Genomic DNA, 19,200 nt, shown 5'->3' on the forward strand with positions numbered 1-19,200 from the left:
CACGCTGGCAGCTCGCTCTGACATCGGTTCCCAGCTCTTCTCGGCCGCCAAATTGTAGATTTCATCATGATAGTAATAATAAAATATATAATTTAAAATTAGGGGAATTTTTGAAGCCGCTACTTCTGCTGGGAGGACACCAAGAGGTCTCTGTAGAACCCAGGCATGGGAGAGATGGGGATGGAGGAGTGGGGGGACACCAGAGCCCCGGACAGGGAGAAATAGGGATGGAGGGGGACTGGGGGGACACCAGAACCCCGGACAGGGGAGAGATGGAGATGGAGGGGGACTGGGAGGACAGCCAGAGCCCCGGACAGGGAGAGATGGGATGGAGAGGGAGTGGGGGGACACCAGAACTCCGGACAGGGAGAGATGGTGATGGAGGGGGAGTGAAGGAACATCCAAAGGATCGGTGACTCCCAGAGAGGGGAGAGATGATGACGGAGAGGAATCGGTGGAAGACTCAGAGCGCCGGGCAGGGCAGAGCTGGTGACGGAAAGGGACCACTCTGGGGGCTGTTGTCACCCCTAAAACTGAAGGACTCATGGAGCGCACAGATCAGCAGCAGCGAGAGCTCTCGCCAGGCAGGGCTCTCGCTATGAGGTTAGAACAGCAGTGTTAATCTTCTCTGCAGTGTTTACAGAGCCAGCTCATCCGTGGGGCGGGTGGAAGGCGGCCAGCTCGCCCGAGAACGCTCTTTATTAAAAAATACGGACTTGTGTTGCTTTTAGCAGTGACCCCGGAGCGCGTCCCGCATTTTTGGGGGAGGGCGGCTCCCCTCGCCCGCGGCCCCTCCGCTCCCAGCCCCGCACCCGCGGGAGATGGGAGGTCCCGGACCGCTTTCAGCGGCACCTGGGGGAGTCCCCGCCTGGGAGAAAATCCCTTGCGGGGGTTTAGGGGGTGATTTCCACCCGAACGGGAGCCTAAAGGAGCCACTCAGCCCTCCCTGCCCGGCGGAGCGCAGGGCAGGACTGGGCAGCTCCGCTCTGCACAGCACCGCGGATCTTCCAAGGATCCTCCTATTTGTTTGTTTTATCTGAGGGAGACACGGAGGGGGATGTGAGCGTCTCGCTCCGTACCGGCAGGCAGAGACCGAAATTCCGGGATGAGGGGGGAACGAGTGAATTGTAGAAAAAATAGGAAAAAAAAATATAAAAAACAAACTCCTCTGCAACCTCTCCCCGCTACCCTCGTCCTTGCACAGACGGCACTTGTAGCAGAAACACCAACACGGAACTCGCTCATTTCTCCATCCTGCTTATCCCAGCCCGTGGGAAGGGAAGATAATTCCTGGGAAATAGATGTGCATCCCGCACGGGCGCACAGGGGGCTCCTTTTGCGGACAGATGTGGGGATTTCTGCCACATGGGGTGGGGGACACAGGAGCCCATCCCTGCCCCGCGTACCTTGCCGCAGAGAATGGGTGTCCGTGAGGTAAAAAAATTCAGGACTGTGAGGGAATTGCGGGTCGGAGCCCTGGGAGCGGTGCGCAGCTCCCTGCGCTGCCTGCGCGCCGCCCGCCCGCCCTCGCTCCCCCGCCGCCAAAGAGAATTTGTTGCATTTCCTCCATTGATTGTTTAGTCAGAGGTTTTGCCAACTTCCTGATGGTTCGTTTTCTGATTCTAAAAAAAAAAAAAAAAAAAAAAAAAAAAAGAAAGAAAAAAAAGGAACCGCATTTCCTTTTTGACTTAGGAGGGAGAGAGAGAGAGAAGCGGAGGCTGGGGACTGGTGGACGCATCGAGCTGTATGTACTGCACTTTTTCTCTTCCCTCTCCCCGTCCCGAAACCCTCCTCCTCTTCCTCTTCCTCTTCCTCCCCTGCGAGCCCGGGGTTTGCAGCGTCCCCCTCCCCGCTCGCAGCTCCTGCCTCGCAGAGCTCCGCCGCTCCAGGGACGGAGCCCGAGCAGGGGAAGCGGCTCAGCGGAGCACTTGGGTTTGCTTCCTTCTCCTTAAATTGCTTTATTTTTATTTTTTTTTATTCTTTGTTTCTTTTTCCTGTCTTTTATTTCCCATTCCGTACCCTACGCTTGCAGTTCTTGTGGCTACGACAAGGGATCCAGCTGCAGAAAGAAAAGCAAACACGGAAATCTGTTCCACTCGCCTTTATTTGCTTCGGCTTTTCTGTTGTGGGGTTTGTCTGAGCTTGGTTTACTATTATTTCATTTTTTTTTTTTTTTGAAAGCAGCAAAGCTCCCTTTGCATTTTATTCCCAGCTCTACTGTGATTAATCCCGCCGCTTAAAGTGTAAAAACTGTACAAGAACTGTGCAGTTAAAAACCAGTAAATCTTAAATCTGTATCTTTCTTATAGTCAATTTTTGTCCCTAATCTTGCCATAATACAGTGTGCTTAAAATTGGTGGTGACGGGGTGCAAAGCTTGGCACGAGCAGAGCAAGCTTTATGGAAAATTAATGTCTTTCTCCCTCTTCAAGCCCCTTTTCTAAACATTTTTTGTGTTGGCCGATATTTCTCATTCAAATCAGCACAGATTCAGCCCTGGCTGCAGCAGGTCTGGAGCTGCAGAAGTGCAGGGCCCTACCCCAAACCTCCCGAAATCAGCGGGAGCTTTGGATCCAGCCCTAGAGAAATAAATCAGAGGGAAATCCTAGGTATGGTGTAAAGAAAATATATTCGGGTCAGAGAGAATGGGGCATTGTTCAGCTGCAAGGGGGAAAGGGCAGAGCAAAATCCCAACCGCTTGCTTGATTCCAGGGGTGTTTCACTGGGAAACCTCCAACCACCTTCAATGGGAAATCTCAAACCAAATTAGGGCCTGCTTTGGGAGTCGGTCCTAAAAGCTGGTCCTAAAAGTGGTTAGGCCCTGTATTTATCTGTGTGCATAGGTAACCTGCGTGTCTGCAGTGCTGCCCAGTGGGTGCGGAAGCATTCCCGGGGATGTGCACGCACGGAGAGATGTTTGGATGTGCTGCAGAAATCAGATATGTCACGGAAAGGGCAGCTCGAGGCAAGGACAGCTTTATCCTCAGTCTGTCCCCACGTGTGAGCCGAGCCACGGGGAAGATGCACAAGTGCCCCGACCACACCTCAGGGAGGGGGATTTGCGCATCCCGGGCTATTTTCGCATCCCGGGCTATTTTCACATCCCTCTGCGCCCAGGCCAGCGTTTTCCTCCTGTCAGGAACGCGGGATTTCCGTGGAGATCACAAATCCGAGCCGTGCACCCCAAACAACCCCCAAAGTCCCACTTTAGGGACCGTGAGCCGCTCCTTGGCAGCGCCGACATCCAGCGAGGCAATCCAAACATTTGCGCAGCCTTTGCCGCGGGATTTTGTTATCCCACCACGGCAGCCCACCGGGCTTGCTGAGCTTTGGGGAGGCTGGAAAAGCGCAGGCGGGATCGCTGCGAGGTGCGGGCTCTCCATTAGGTGGCATTGGAAGTTTGGTGCTGGGACAGGCAGAGCCGCCTCTGCCTCGCCTTTGGGAGCGTATTTATCTTTTCAGCACTTGTTAGATACTCGCGGCAGAATTTGCTTTATCAACAGGCGGTTTAATCGTTTTATCGGGGAAAAGCGACCCTCCCCTGTCCCCTCGCGGAGCGTTGTCGCTGCTTTTTAGTCAATTAAAGGCGTTATCAAGATAATTGGTTGTTGTACAACACTTAAAACCCGTAACAATGTAATGTATATATATTATAGTATAATGCAGAGCAGATATACATAATGTATATATAATCATGGATAATGTAGAGCAGATTATACACAGCCCTTTCCTGTTTTCTAGAGTTTCAAACACCTGAGAACTCAGCCATGCCTTGCTGCACTCATCGGCAAAGGAATTTTACACACATCTTGTGGGGGTCTTGTCTGCAGAGCAAAGAAAAGATGAAAATAAGAAGGAAAAAACACGTTTTTTAATGTGTATAGCACGAAGTGCTCTTGTTCTGATGGGTCATGAATGCAGTTTTAAATAGTAATTTTTTTTTTTTAAATAAAAGTCGATATTAAGCAATTTTTAAAAATAATTTTCTGCTCACAGTTATTTTGTGGGAGTTCTGCTTTTACATCTCATTCCAGCAGTTTTTGTTAAATTAGAAAAAAAAGTCCTTTAACTCTTAATTTTCTTTCTTTTTTTTTCTTTTTCAATGATATTGTTTTAATCATAGGATAATGAACCTAATTCAATTTACACTGGTGAAATCTCATTAACTAAATTAGAGCCAGCCCCTTATTTACAATGAGCAGAATCAGTCTCAAACTGTTTGCTATTGTTTGGTTTGTTTTGGTTTTTTTTCCCCCCTGACTTCTTGCTGTCATTTAATTTAAAGGGCAGACTCCACATTTATCCTCATTTGGGGAAAATGTTCTAAAGAATTAAATCTGGATTTTGATTTCAAGGCACTGTGTTTGAGTGGCTTTAAAACCTCCTGATTATTTAAAACCTCATTATTATTATTTAATAATAAAACCAGTATTATTTGTCAGAATGATGACTGACAAGATGTATCAGAAATGTTACCTGAAGATTTATATATAATTAAATATATACATGTACTAATGGCAAAATATATGTTAAAGCATTTATTTTACTTTATCTAGTAAAAAAAAAAAAATTTAGGCTACAAAATTTTCTCATAGTACAATTTTTGCTAATTTTTGAATTCCTTACTGTGCCTTTCTTTACCTGCATTTATTTTCAGAGCAAATGCTCAAAGCCTGATGTGTTGAACTTCTTTTAATGACCCTTCCTCCACTCCCATGGGAAGGAATATTCTGCTTATTTTGATAACTGATGTGTTCAAATATTTTTTCAATTTTTTTTTTAAATGCAGCAGGCACACAGTTTTATCTCAAAGTGTGACTCAATGATAATTAGTAAAAATGTATCATTTTAATAGCTTAGTTCTCTAGACTCCACCAATAGCAAAATGAGTGTTCATGCCCCAGATATACTTTCAAATGTAAGTTTTAAATATTGTCCCTGTAATATCCACAAGAGCTCAAGAGGGTCAATGAATACCAACATTTATGTTGATTTATCTGAAAAAAATGGTTCAACTCTCGGGAGCCCGTTGGGAACATCCCAGTCCAGTTCTGCAGCAATTAACAACAACGACAACTAAAATTTTGGGGGTTTAAAGGTCATTTTTGCCCCTTGCCCAACCGCGACACACACACACACAGAGCCATGAAATTCCATGGCTCATTCCATCCATTTTGGACGGAAAGTTGGAGAAATCCAAACCATTTTCCCAGCCTTGCCTCTTGTTTGCAGCTGAGAGCAGAAGGGCTGAGGCCACGGAGCTGAACCCAACCCAACCCCTCCAGGGCGAGCTGGGATTCCCAAAAATCCCATTTCCAATCTCACTCTGCTGAATTCTGCCACGCTGAGCTCGTTATTCTCCTCTGCACACAGGCACTGGCACATTCCCATTTTCCCTCCGACTTTTTCTTCTGCTCTTTCTCCTTTTTCTCAAGGTGGGTTTTCCCGAGGGCTTTGTTTTTTTCTGAGGTAACCCCTGTGATTCAGCACCAACCTCCAGCACACCGGGATTTTTCCTTGTGCAGTAATAACGATATCACCATCCTGAGCTGAAACAAAGCCGGGCTTCATCTGGGGGGCAGAGCGATATGATAATCAAGGAGAAATCAGAGACCAGATCTTAAACAAGGAGAAATTGGTGAATTTCCATGAAAAATCAATGAGGAGCTGGAATGATTTTTTTTCCTTTATTTTTTTTTTTTTCCCCGCGGTGGAAGAAAACTGATATTAAAGTCAACAAGCTCCGAGCTTACCCCAGTGTGTGGAAATTTCGACATTCATTACCTGCTTTTGACCTTTAGCAGGGCAGCAGAAAAAGCAGCGCTCAAACACTCGGGAATGGCACAGCACCCACTCAGGGTTTCTCTTCCACCCACGAAAACCAGAGGGGAGAAATTCAAATTATTTTTTTTTTTCCTAGCTTGCAGCGGGAATCACCCCCTCTTAAAAACCACGTACACAAATGAGCGAATTGTAGGAATTAAAGCGTTTTCGTGGCTTTTTGTTTTGTTTTGTTTTGTTTTGTTTTGTTTTTAAGGCCCCCCGGGTTTGCTGGCGGCTGAAACTCCTGGAAAGCCCAGGAGAAAAAACAAACAAACAAACAAAAAGGGGATGTTTAAGCCCTGGGGGTCAGGTTGCCCTGCTTGCCTATTCATCACCGCCTCCACTGGGAATGTTTAACCACATTTTAGGGTCCTCGCAGGCTTCGAATTGTTTGGTCCGACTCCTCTTCGTGACGGCATCAAAAATGCGCAGCATTTTGGGGAGTAAGAGATCGTGGGATGAGGCTTGGGACATTCAAATTGTGGTCTTGGGCAGTGGTGCGAGTCTAAATAAATACTGAAAAACTGCAGGAAGAGTTCTGCACGGGCTCCTAGCTAAAGTAAAGCCGTAATAATAATTAGGGAGTAAAAACCAGGAAGGGCCAAACTCTGCTTTAAGCAACCCTAATGATAATTACGTTGTGGTAATGAGTGTGCAGGCCAGTTTTAAATAACATAAAGACAGTGGCTCTGTGGTTTTGCCTTCACAGCATGTCAGCAGGAATAGATGCCTTGTAGAATCCTATAGAAATTCCTATGGCTCTGACCTGATGCTTTATTTAGGTGGATCAGGGCTTTAGGGTGGCTCTTCCCCATCACCCCTGGTCCCTTTGAGGCATTTCCTTGCCTTGTTCATGGTTTTGTTAAAAAGAGATAGAAACCACAGGCTGGCTGTGATGCCATCCCAGGCTCACATCCACCTTCCAGCCTTGGAAGTGTTTCAATCCGATGCCTCCAAAGCAAAAATCCTGTCACAGACAAATCTCTTCACACAAATAAGGTGGGGGGGGTGAAGCATTACCTGATGAACGAAAGCAATGAGAGGATTTCTTGCCCATGATTAAAAAAATAAATTGGTTTTAAAAGAACACATTCCATTTATTCAGTTGTGAGTTTGGCTGAGGTTTGTTATAAAAATAGTGCCGTAATTTTTTAAGAAACATTTTCTGTTTGGATAGATTAACTGTACACGCAGGCACTTTAGCTTTTGATTCCTTTCAGTAATAGAGTAATATTCATTGCTGGCATACAAAAGTCCTCTTAATAAAAACAGTTTGGGAAATCTTCCATGCCAGACAGATAAAATCTTTTTGAAATGTCGGGGGGTGATGAGCAACAGTCAGAAAATGGGATTTTCTTTGCTCCCAGGTTCCAGTGCTGCAAAAGCATCGCCATCACTGGCAGAAGTGCATCTCTCCAGTGCTCTGCTGCAAACTCCTGGGTTAAAAAAGGCATTTCGGACTGATATTATTCCTAGCTGATTGCAATAGCCAATGTTTTGTGTATTTGGGACAAAAATAATACAGGACTCACATCACTGTGGGGGTCTCCCTCCCTCTCTGCACTCTATATCTGAGGCAGCATTCTGGTACCAAGCAGAATCCTGGCACATCCTTCCCAGCCCATCTTGTTCTTTGGGTTCCCTCAGGCTCTCAGAGAACTGTTTTGCTTCCCCTTAAGTGTGGGAGAAGGCTGAGTGAAGCAGCAGGGCTGGGGAGCCAGCACAAGGGATCCTCTCCCTTCTGCCTCTGCGCTCACCTTCGAAACAGCTCCTCGTGCCCATTGCCTTTAATCTCTCTGTCACAGGCTTTTTGCAATAATTCCTCTGCTGGCCTGAGAATCTGAGAAGTTCCTTTCTGACATTTTATGCCTGTTAAATCAGGGCAAGGTTCATCTGAGTTAAATTTTCATAGTTCTCTGAAAATCCCCACTTCCCTGAGCTGAGGCTGCAGCCCTGAACCCCCGCGCTGCTGCTGTCAACTCAACGTCAGCAGAAGCAAAAATTAAAACGAACGAGAAAAATTGCAAAATACTGGAAGAAACAAATATTTCTCCTGTTTTCTGTGTCACTGGGTGAAGGCCAGGCTGGGATCTGTCTGGGTCCATGTCTTTGGTACCCCTCTCATCGATCCAGCCCACGGAATCCATCCCAACCCCAGCACATTTGTACATGAGGGGCTGTTACTGGTCCAGGTTTTGCTTGTATTTGTTTCTGCCTTGCAATTATCTTTCGAAAATCCTGAACCATTTCTGTGCTGTTCATTTCAGTCCTTTTCAAAGTTGCATTTTGGGTGTTTTCTTTCTCACTCGCAGTGTTTTTACTTCAGCGCCTCCGCGGATGCGCTGCCAACACAGCCGTGAATGCACCCAAAACTGAGGGTTCAATTTAGCAGCTCACTGCTCTTTTGACATTTTAATTTCATCCCCTTTTTTTCTTTTCTTTTTTTTTTTTTCCTAAGAGAATTAGTGGTAACTTTATCTCTCATCAAATTCCAGGATTTTCTCTAATTCAATTATGCCTATGGAGGCTCTTTTATTCTTTCTTTGGCTTTACTGAAGTGACACATATGATTGTAGATCTGTTTCTGAGAAAATCCAAATCACCCTGGAATTATCTGCATTTTTGTTTCTTTGTGTATGTCCAATAATATCTCTTATAATTCTTCAAGACTAGAAAGTTCTGATCTATTTTTTTCTTTGTTTACATATTATTATTAAACCACTTTAATGATCACTTGCAGAGATTGGTAATTTGTTCCCACAGCAGTGGTGATGATAATACAAAAAAATATTAGGAAGCAGCACCTCTGTGCTTTAGACTTCCTTGCCATGTTCCCTGTCAGCTTGCATCCCCTTCTCCTCATCTGTGGGATAGAAATAACCTTGGGACTGGGAGAAAAGTGTGTTTCTCATAAGAGCACAGGACAGGAAAGCCTTTTCTTTAAATCAAAAGCAGTTGGCTGCTGCAAGAGCCTGGAGGCAGAAACTCTGCTGCTGCTGTTGATGCCTGTCAGCCCCTCCACCTGCCCACAGGCAGAATTCTCTGGGGTTAATATCGACCCCAAAGTCCTTACTTTTAATACTGCTCTAATCTGAGACCTGCTGCAAAGCTCTGTGCTTTCTGTGTGGGAACAGCCTGCGCTTTCCTGGAGGCTGCAGAGAGCTGCCTGTGGCAGTGGAACGGGTCATGGGATATTCCCCAGCCAGCCCCTGACCTCCGAGCTGCTGCTGCTGGGAATTTGGGCTGGGCTTTGCCCAGAGCCCCTTTCCTGGATCTACACTGGGGTTTTTTAGGGGGTGTGTCCAGCCTGCTTCCACCACCATCCTCTCCTCCATCAGGCACATCACAAGGACAGCAGCGACGCCTGGATGGTCAGACCACTTTGGCTTTTGCCTCTTGGCAGGGAATTTCACCAATTTTCCTTCTGAAACGTCCTTTTCTGGCCAACTATGGAGCTGAGATTCTCTTCCTCTGCACAACTCTTTCTTTCCTGGGTAGATGGGAAGTCTGTGTGTGCCCTAAGAGAATAAGAGGGATCACCCCCCTTTCTTTGTAACCCAGTGCCCCACATGTGCAGAAATACCGAGTTCGGGTTGGGAAGGACCTTGAGGATCATTTAGTCCCAATCTCCGACAAGTCCAGCCCCTCAAGTGGTCCCACAGCATTGCTGGTGGTGCTGCATTTAAGGGGGGTGCGACCCTGTGAAAACTGATGCTGTTGGTTTTACACAGCTTGGCTCCAAAGTTATCAAAGACGAGGATGGACACGTTGGGAACGCCGGGAATTCCGGCACTCGAAGGCCTCGTGTGCTCTGCAGGTGGATTGGTATGTGGAGAGGTCACACCTAACCAGCTTCTTAGGCCTCTGGTGTGAAAGATAAAGCCATCTGGTCACCATTTGACAGCTGAAATTGTAATTACACCATTTGGCCTAGGAATTGCTGGCAGCCACCGTTTGAAGCTATCCCAGATAGGGATCGAGCCATTCCACGGAAGCCGGCTCGCTGGAATTCATCTGTCCTCATCTCCTTGGCCCGCTTTTCACCTTCCCGAATTTATCTCCGCAGATCCCTCGTCCCGATTGTGAACTTGGCAGCGACTGTTTGGCGTGAACAACCCCAGTGGCCACTAACCAGGAACACCTGCTGGCCCCGTTACCCGGAACGGGAGGAGAAGATGGGCATCTCCAGCAGAATTCCACCGCGGAATATGGAAGTGTTTAAAGGAAGACCTTCCCCGCTCAGGGTAGCAGAGATCTGAACCTTTAAATTGCAGCCATTCCCGGCCTGACGATAAGTAAATAAACAATTCACAGCTGCGAGGGCTAAACACAGAACACATCTATCTCTCGCCCGGCCTGATTGCTGAACAAGTAATTAAGTGCGAAATGTGAGCCCTCAAAGTCACCAGGAGACGATAAAGGTCTCCAGTTGTAAATTAACTGAACCCCTCGATTTTAACCCTTCAGGAACCCTTGGGTGGCACTGGGTGCCTCAGCGTGACTCCAGTGCAATTTGCATGCAATTATTCCTGACATTTGCCCCTGGGAATATGGAGCTGTTATTTTAACAAATTAAAAAAACAAGGGAGGGAGTTGCTTTGTCTCTTCTCCCCGAGCTAGTGCAGGGCACCCTCGCAGTCCCAGTTCCTGGCTCTGTTACGATGCTCATCCATCACATTCCCGCTGTCGCTGTCCCTCCCGGCGATAGCAGAGGTGTCACACACCCAAAATACATTAAAGCCTCTGCTCAGGCTCTGAGATAAAGGGAGCTGCTGGCTGGGATGGGCAGATATCCATCAGTGCCTCCAGATTGCATTCATTCGGGATTCACCTTGGGAATCAGGGTGTAATGAATGACCATAAATTGAAGTATCACCACTTGTTAAGTAATTCATTAAAAGGGTTCTGGGGTTTTGCTTTCTTTGGTTGTGGCTGGGGTTTTGAATTTTTTTCATTTTCATTTTTTTTAATGAATGAAAACTTTACTTTGCATGGTGTTTGATAATTTATTTTTATTTATTTTATTTTTATTTATTTTAAGCTCCTGCAATTTTGTGACTATAATCAATGCATTTTCAGATGCATAACTAATTATTTTAGCACACATTGAAAATTTTGTCAATGTCCAACAAGTGTCCAGTTTTCAACCCAAAGGACTGCAAACTACAAGACAAATACAAATAATTCAAAGTCGAAATTTTTAAAAATAAATAACTCTTAAGCCATCCAATAATTTTTGAGTGCTAGATACCAACTTGGCAACTTCTACGGTTGATTTAACTTAATGGAATTTTTCTCCTTAGATGATTCACAGGCCTAGATGACCTGTTTGATGCTGGAGCTGGATTTGATTTGAATCCTGGACTGTGAAGCCATGGAGGGATGGATCTATGGATCTGGATCACACTCAGATCACTCCATAGTTAATTTTTATGTGGACCAAATGAATTCTTGGTCTCTGTGGTGAAGGGAGAAAAGTTGGGAGTGGTTAAGAGCAGGACCTCAGCCTCCTTCTCACTGAAGCACGAGGTTTGTTTGGGACTGGCCTCGTTATTACGAATTTCTTCAGATTTAACTCCCAGACTTTCACTTTTCTCCTGTTCTGAAGCAGCTGCTTATATTTTACAGTTTTTCTTGAAGCCATGGCAGGTGCTGTGCTGGAAATGGTGCCGTGGGAGTCTGTATCCCAGGTCAGGAGACCAGACATCAAATCCCTGGTGCATCTTGGCAGCTGGGAACGCTCCAGCAAACCAGGAATGCTCCAGCAAACCCTGCCAAAGCAGCTGCTGGGAGCACATCACCAGTGGTGCAAATGGTAGGTGGGATCAGAGGAGAACCAGCCAGGGACTTCCTCATTGACCAGAAGAGCCTTGTCTTTCCCCAGTCCCAGAGAATCCATAAAACCCACTCAATTTCACACAGCTGCTTTGCTCAGAGCTGAGGCCACGCGGAACATGGCTCGTCCATCTTAGATCCTACTTCCAGTGGGAGCTGGGCAGGAAGACAGCAAACTTTCAAACCCCAAGCTGTGAAGGAGTAAGAACACTCCTAAAATGTCCCTTCTAAAAGGGAGCCTCCCTTTTGGGTTTCAAATGCTATCTTTGTTACCACCCTTGGTAACCTCACTAGCAAAGAGCTGAATGTTATTAAAAAACAGCTGAGCATGGGTGGGAAGACAAGAAAACAAAAGGAAATGGAAGTCCTGGAAATTGATTTTCCATTTGAATCTGTTATTTTTTTCTTCTAATTTTTAATAAGACATTTTATGAAGTTTATTGCACTACTATCTATTTTCTTTTAGGGTGTGTTATCTTTTGTGACTTAGTTCAGACTAAAATAAACCTCAGTTGCTAATTAAGGATAGAAATGGAAATCCAAAGATTTGCTTCTCATCAATGCCAAGCAGTAAATCCTTTAATGCCCTGGGATTTTGCTCTAGAGCTCTAAATTTCCCATTGGTATTTAGTAATCTGCTGATTGCATTTACTTTAATTCTTTGGTCTTCAGAGTGTTCATGTTGAGGCACTCACTTACAGTAGCTCTCTGTGTTGAGGGCAATGAGTTAAAAGCTGTAAAGGTTTTTTTATTAAATTCCAGCTCTGTTTTTCCTATTGAGTTCCCAACTACTGGGTTATATCACACTAATAGGAGTTGTACTCTGGCTGGACAAATGGCAGCGTGTTGCAGTGTCCTGGGGGAGCCATGACATCATTTTTAATTTGCTTATCTGGACTCGGAAAAATAGGAGGGTGTTTAGTGAGAAAGTGAATTTATTTTTGCTCCAGCTCACCTCTTCTTGCTGTGACGTTATGGGAACTACGTCCCTGTGCAGGTTACACCCACTGGCCACTCCTGGAGGTCTCATATGTCCCCATTCCACCACCTCTGAAGGAACGGAGGGATTTAATAGCCCATAAGCCCATTTCCCATTCCCTAGGAACCCTGGAGGACAAGGCCACTATTTCCTTTAATGCATCCCTCAAGGTATGCCTGCAGGCTGAGAGAAGCCAAGGAAACCTCCCAGGCAGTTTTGTGGTTGGGTTCCACAACCAACTTGACACTGGAATAAACAAGAATAGGGACTGAGGAAATTCTTTGGAGCACCTTGGATACCTTTGGCTGTGTTTGGACTGCATTAGCTCCAATAGGATTTGATTTCTAATTTTTTTTTTCATTTCCTCATTCCAGCTGAGACTGGAAAAGGTGTTCTATTCCCATGGGAGCTGGAAAAATGCTTCCTAACAGAGCTCATCTAACCTTTGCTGTGAGTGTCTCATGGAATTAGGACAGGAGACAGGAATTTTAAAATATGAGAGAGCTTTTAAGTCATGTCATTCTGAGTAAATACCTTACATACAGATAATATTGGATAAGTAGTTGCTAAATCAGTAAGTGCTTTTCTAATTTGACCCAAGTTTTTAGCATTTACTGAAATAATGGCTGTGCCTTCTCCAGAGAAATAATCTTGACATAAAGCCTTTAAGAACTGTGTAGAACTCTGCCTACTGGGAAATTTTATTTTCCCTAAGTGAATGTCTGGCCTTTCTGTCCACTTGTTTTGCAATAAGAACCTCCAAAATGGAAGTGCAACAACATATTTTTATCATTTATTTACTTATTGTACTTATTCCAGAGAATCACTTGTGAACTATAATTTGCACTTGCACTTTCCCACTCCTAACACAAACACATTTAATTAATCTCACTGATGCTCTTTTAAGCTTGAAGTCTCACAATTTGGATATGTAAATTCTCTTTAGCAATTTGGATAAGCTAGGTTTGAAGAAGAGAACCAAAGCTGTATTTTTTGGGTGATTTGGGAAAAGAGAATCAGTCTCAGTAGCTTTCAGTCCAACCAGTGCCATAAGCTCCTGGACACCTGCAACAGCTGACTTGGCATTCCAAGCGAGTGAGGACCGAAGGCTCCAGCTCCCTGCAGTGGGAATGACCTCACAGCACGAGGAAGACCTGATTACATCACGGAGATAACCTGTTCCCTTAAAAATAGCAAGGTCAGGGAGGCAATAAAGCTGTCAGCATGGCAATCACAGCTTGTGTTCCACCAGCTCCCCAGGCTGGGGACCAGGAGGGTGGGGACCTCACAGCGAGGATGGCCACGTTTGGGTAAACAAACTCATGGCAATACCCCAGTGCTATTGTCTGCTCAACAGCTCTATTTGTGCCAGTGATATTTCCAGGTTAGCTCCTCCTAGGCCCATAAAAATCTTCATTTTATTCTTTTTGCTCTTCTTTTTTTTATTTTTAATTTTTTTTTCCCCGGGATGCAATGATAGATGGAGTGCCCATAAAAACCTCACAGCTCCATGGAGGACATCCCCAAGCAGCGAGCCAGGTGTGGAGCAACTGGTCATGGAACAGGCTTCCACCCAGGCCAGGGCTTGGCTCGAGCCTCTTGTCCAGTCACTGGGATGCCTCACTCTTTGTTCACATCCAGCTGTGGGAATATTTCACACCAGAGGCCAGGCCAAGAGTGGAAAACCATCCAATCTCTCCAGCCAAGCAGCCTTGGGAGGTGCTCGTGGTGCAGGTGGCAGCACAGCCCAATATTTTCATTGTGCTGGGCTGACTGGTTTTCAGCAAAGGAAGATGTTGTGAAGGGTTCACATCCTGTTGGTGCCTCAGATACATTTCAGCTATTGCTGTTTTCCTTTGGATAACGTGTCCCTTGGCTCAGCCTCCAGTTTAGCTGGCCTTGGACAATGGGTCAGAGTGATGCAACTGATTTGGGGGTGACTTTTGGACACAAGTGTCAAACTGTGAGGTTTTGATAAAGATTGAACATGTGCAAAGCAGTGTCTAGGGATAAAACATTTCTTACTATATCCAAAATGAAGCATAAACTTGTGCCACTGATAATATATAGCAAGGATTTCTCTGTTAAACACCGAGTCTCCAGCAAATTTTGGTGAAAATTTTTATTTTTAAGATATTTTTCAGTTTAGAGCCATGTCAGGGGTTGAGTTCAGAGATGAAAAAGACCAAAAGAGGCATTGGCCTCATGTAAGTGAAATGTGGTCGCAGTCAGAGCAGCTGCCACTGCCTTGCACAGCTTTTCTCTTCTTCTGGTGGTGGCTCGGAGTTGCACTCAGAACAGCTCCAGGCAGTTATAACCTGAAATTCCTGACAACTGCATCCACCTTCTCCCATCCTGGCCAAGAAATCCATTTGGAAATGAAGATTTAAATCCAAACTTCCATTGCTGTTTAAAAGGGTTAGAAATGGGATGAGATTATGAGCAATCAGATGGGATAAAATTGGGGTTACCCAGAAAATTTAGCTGCAACTCAGAGAAAACTTTAGGAATTTTTAAGGATATTTGCTCCTTTGAATAATATTTCGTTGTATTTTCACACTTATTGATTTTGATGGAGCCTCAAAACCAGAAATACTGTGAGATGAGGCTGTTTCCATGGACTATTTTTGTTCTGTACTGGAGGGAAGAAAACCTGTTCTTGTAGGATTTTCATCCCAGAAAGAAATAAGAAAAAAATAAATTGTATTTGTCTAAATGCAATAATTAACCAGAAGCTTGCCTATCACCAAGTCCTAATTATCTGTTGATGTTAATTCCATTGATTGTCCATAGGTGAGTCAGAGTCCTAAGGCAATGAAGGAATTTAATTGGAATGATTTTTCAGTTTTTGGGTCTATTTACAGACTGTGGTATGTCCATTTGATCAAGTGCCAGAATGTGAAACTGAAATGCCAGTGTTTTCTTCTTGCTATAATTGGAATCTTTTAAGACAAGATTCCAGCGTTTGAAGGTGTTCGCTGCAAGCTTTTGGTTCTTTCCCATCAAGATTTCAATGCTAATACATAAAATATTAAACTCAACGTTGGCCGCCTTCCTCTTCCATTGAACTCAACAGGGATTTAATTCTTTGATTTCAGTCAGGACAATGTTTAGCACTTTTGGCCACCCAAAACACGCCGTGGTCCAACCACCTGCTCTGGATCTGCAGGCTGAGCTCCACAGGTGTTACCAACCCTTCCCAAGCCATCACTTGCCTGGAAACAGGAATTTCTCTCTGGGTTGAAAAAATTATTGTGACCCGAAACACGACTGATACTTGGGGCTTCTTGGGAGCAGTCCTGTCAGGGAGGAAGCTGAAGGCTGTTCATTTTTGGGATGATAACAAAATCTTTTAATGAAAGGGAGGGGTTTGGCCTCCAAGGGCTTTGCCTCAGGGAGAGGGTGTGAAGGGGAGCAGCCCCTGAGCCCCGGGTTTGCCATGCTGGCTGGGAGGGCGTGAGAAGAATGGTGTTTGTACCTCTGCCAAGCCCTTCCCTGCTGCTCTTGGAGAAACCAAGCTGCAAAAAGCTCTTTCCTGCAGAGTGCCGCAAGGACTGTCTTGAATTTGGCTTCAGGAAATGGTTCAATTCTTTCATTTATTAGGTTTTTTAAATCTAGCTTGCTCCACGTTATTAAAAAACAAAGATATGATTTCTATGGATCTGTTGCATGGGGCAGGAGATCTACATCACCTACAGGGATGGTGATGGGGTGGCAATTTCTCTGTGCTGGAGCAACCAGTCAGCCTTAGTTTAAATCCCTTCCTTCATCCAGTGCAACAGTAATATCTTTTGGACAAGGGATTTTGGAAAAGCTGAAATGTTTGCTTTACAAAACAGACATAAAATTTCTCCTTCAAGGTGCTAAATATGTGCTGAGCTGGTCCAAAACACGACTGCATCTGGCTGTGTCTTGTGTCTGCCACTAAAAAAATGTCCTAAATTCCAGACAACCTCTGGGGCTTTGAAATAAAACTCATTAATCCTGCATTTGAATTTAATATTTGAAATTTTATCCTAATCTTTTTTTTTTTCTTCCACATGAATTAACTTTTGAATACTTGGAAAGGAGCACAAGGGTGGGTTTTTTCTTCTTTTTTTTTCTTCTTTTTTTTTTTTTTTTTGAGAGAGCAAGAGAGAGGGAGAACATTCTTAACAAAGGGTATAAAATTAAACTAAATTTGACCTCTGCCTTTAGCAGATTTTCCACCTGGTCTGTGCAGGAAATCAACTTCTATATAGCAGCTCTTTCATAAGGAATAACATACATGAGTCTGTAAGTGACAGTTTTTCTTGGGTGGACAACAATGTTAGTTACTTTTTATGATTAATTGATAAATGTTTTGATATGGTGCCTGGGCTCGGAGTCAAAAATCACTCCAGTTAGATGATCCAACACTTGGGAAGCTGAGCCAATTACAGCTCAGGCACAGTGAAAACAATTCTAAAATATTTGAGCCTAAAAATGTGCATAGTTGTTAAGGAATCTTACATGTGGGTGTATGGTGGTATCCTGAATTACAACGACTTGGTGGGCCAATTTCTTCAGGAATGCAGGGAAGCGCAGGGATTCGAGACTCTTGCATCTATATTTCAAAAGACTTGGGAAAACAGAAGAACCACATGGGCTGTTGTGGCTGGGCACGTGCTGAGGAAAACCAGAGCATGGGCCAAAATGTACTTTTAGTCCCTTGGGTTGCACAAATCCCTTTGCTTTTTTGGGAAGGTTTTAGGTTTCGAGTCTCCTTCCCTTGACTCAACCTCCTCTGAGCTTGCTCTTTTCTTTTTTTAGGCTCCAGAATTTACTTTCTACACCAGGCTTCCAACTTTCATCCTCAGATTTGCACCCTGATGGATTCTTAAATGGTCCATGAGGAGCAGGATTTCAACCTGTGATCAGGTTGCCCCTACCAGCAGGGTGAGCTGGACTCAGAGGTTTTAGGTACAGCCCAGCACCAAAAAAAAACTACATTAGACACAGCTCTTGGAGGTCCTCCAAAAGAATAAACTCATTTGCAATTAGAATTTATTTTCTCAGATTATTGGGAGAAAGAAAAAACACTGTATTTTTCATTCTACAGGTAAGTAAATACAGAGGCATTTTTTCAGTAGGATTTTGAGGTCATCAGCTCAAAGACCATTTGGAAAACTCCCTGTTGCAGATTGCTGATGGCTTTGTGTGTGACAGAGCTGCTCCCAACAAAGTCAGTGGAAATAGAATATCTGTTTTCTTTTCTGGTTCCCCTAGCCTTCAGTTCCTAAAATGTTACATGGAAATTTTAAGGGATGCATGCCTGGAAATCAGTGACACCAGAGATCTGGAAACTTAGGGGAAAATCCTGAACTTCAGAAATCTCAGGGGTTTTTGACTGTTCAGAATTTTCCATGTAAGGATCTAATCCGAGCCTCAAGCATCTCATTGTCTTCAATGGATTTTTATTCCAAGGCCAAGCTTCACTTTAGAAAAATTAATGGATACAGCTTCTACTGGGGGCTGTTTGACATCACTAAGGCCATCAGCTTCTGAAAGGCTTGAAGATATTTAAATAGAATTAGATCTAGAAATTACTGCACCTTTTAAGAGCCCTTGACTCTTGATACATGGTGAAGGAAGTGAGGAGAGCTGAAGAATATATTTTCAAATGGAAGAGCATCTTTCCTATCCTTGTTTTCCAGTGAAGATCCAGTCTGCTGTGTGGTTAAAAATGCAATTTCCCCAGAAGCTGTCTCATTTCAAGTATGATTTGAATGGTATGACACCCCCTTCCCAACCCTCCCTCCATCCCTGACACCCTGTTTTGATCCTGGCTGCTGGATCTAAACACACTCCTGCTTTCACTTTATTTAACCCTGGTGGATTTCATCACTGCTGATCCAAAAGGAAAATTTCTACCAGCACACTGTAAGCTTTACTGCTCATGACTTCTTAATCATGCAGATTTTATTTCATGTTAAGCTAGCAACTGAACTCTTCTAATAAACAGAGTAAAATCTAATTAGGCTACTGGAGGGGAATAGAAGAATTTATACTCCTCCAGACACACAGACATTAGGAATTCTTCCTCAAACATACAGCCAGGCTTCCTGGCAGCTGTCTCCCTCAAAGAATGGTTAATGATCCTACTAATTTGCACTTTGCTGATACTGCGAGGAGTTCCTCACGGATGGAAAATATACTTCTTCCATGAGATCATACAGGGCAGCACGGCCTCGTGGATTGTGCACAGAGAAAAAGAAATCCCAGCTCCTAATCCCACGGCTCCCACTCCTCGCTGTGTGGTCTCTCTCTCTCTCTTTTTCTCAGTTTCTCCATGCATAATCTCGCTCTTCATTCATGGGCTCGTGGTGATTACTCACTTCTTTGCCGGTGTTTCCAAAGCAGAAGGCACAATTAAAGCACTGAGATGCTGTGGTTAGAGACTAAACACTACCTCCAGAGCATCTGTGGAGAAGATGACAGCACAGATGAATTTGGCTGATTTTTGGTCTTCAGTGGGCTCGTAATTATTTCAAGTATCGCTGGGGAGAGGGAGATCAGAAAACACCTGGCCTCAGGGTAACCAGC

The 19,200-nt window shown here is 44.6% G+C and overlaps 1 long non-coding RNA gene across 1 annotated transcript; it reads left to right on the forward strand.

Annotated features, from left to right (window-relative positions):
* Positions 1-1,457: 1,457 nt before the first annotated feature.
* Positions 1,458-17,660, forward strand: LOC137481417 (uncharacterized). Its single transcript, XR_011003487.1, has 6 exons — positions 1,458-1,744; positions 9,889-10,708; positions 11,126-11,351; positions 11,451-14,020; positions 16,837-16,911; positions 17,428-17,660. It is a non-coding gene; the product is annotated as an uncharacterized lncRNA (long non-coding RNA).
* The last annotated feature ends 1,540 nt before the right edge of the window (positions 17,661-19,200 follow it).

The sequence above is a fragment of the Anomalospiza imberbis genome, chromosome 12, assembly GCF_031753505.1.
Source record: "Anomalospiza imberbis isolate Cuckoo-Finch-1a 21T00152 chromosome 12, ASM3175350v1, whole genome shotgun sequence".
Lineage (NCBI taxonomy): Eukaryota > Metazoa > Chordata > Aves > Passeriformes > Viduidae > Anomalospiza > Anomalospiza imberbis.